This window comes from Penaeus monodon, chromosome 20, assembly GCF_015228065.2.
Source record: "Penaeus monodon isolate SGIC_2016 chromosome 20, NSTDA_Pmon_1, whole genome shotgun sequence".
Classification (NCBI taxonomy): Eukaryota; Metazoa; Arthropoda; class Malacostraca; order Decapoda; family Penaeidae; genus Penaeus; species Penaeus monodon.
The window spans coordinates 31,831,762-31,832,727 of NC_051405.1; positions in this window are offsets into that span (position 1 = coordinate 31,831,762).

The following is a 966-nucleotide window of genomic DNA, read 5'->3' on the forward strand; positions in this document are numbered from 1 at the left end:
ATGAGGAGAAAACCAAGGACGGGAAAGTGGGTGAGCGGAGAGAAAAAGAAAAGAAAGGTTAAGTCACACCGTGGAAAAATCGTCATTTGAAAACCGGGTAAAAATGGCCTCTCCGGCGGCCGTGCTAAAAATGTCTAGCAAGACTCCCCCCCTCCCCTCCCCCCTTTCATCCTGACCCGCCCCGCCACCGCCGTTTTTCTGGTCCTCGCCGGAACATCGGAAAAGGAACCAATTTTAGGGGAAGAGGGGGTGGGAGGGTGTTCGGGGGAGATTAAATCTGAACAGAAAATCCATTTAAACTCGCGTCGCGCTTGGACCCCGGGGCGGCGAGACAAGTGCCGCAGTATTTTCTCGTATTCATGCTGGCCGAGACACATTTAATTCTCAGAGCCTTGTAAGTAGTCGTCCCGGGCCCTGGGAGCTCGCGCGCCGCCGAGAACAAACCCGCCAGGCACGCCCAACGCCAGCCAACGCGGAACGGGAAATTCATGGAGGCTTCGGCAGGGAGGGGGAGGAGAAGGGAGGAGGAGAAGGGAGGGGGAGGAGAAGGGAGGGGGAGGAGAAGGGAGGGGGAGGAGAAGGGAGGAGGGAGAAGGGAGGGGGAGGAGAAGGGAGGGGGAGGAGAAGGGAGGGGGAGGAGAAGGGAGAGGGAGAAGGGAGAGGGAGATGGGAGGGGGAGAAGGTGGGGGGAGAGCGAGGGGGGAGATTCATGGGAGGCTTCGGCAGGGGAGAGGGAGGGGGAGAAAAAAGGAAAACTGAAGAATATAGTGGAAAATCAAGAAACGCGAGAAGAGAAGGAAAATCAAGCAGATAACAGAAATCCGTTGGGAAAAAATCGAGCTAAACAAGAAAAAACAACAAAATGCAATAAAGTAGTTCGTGGTGATGGCTGCATTCACAGCATCCATAAATGTGGGAGAAGAGGATATCGAAGAGGAAGTAGGAAGAGGATTAAGAGGATAACGT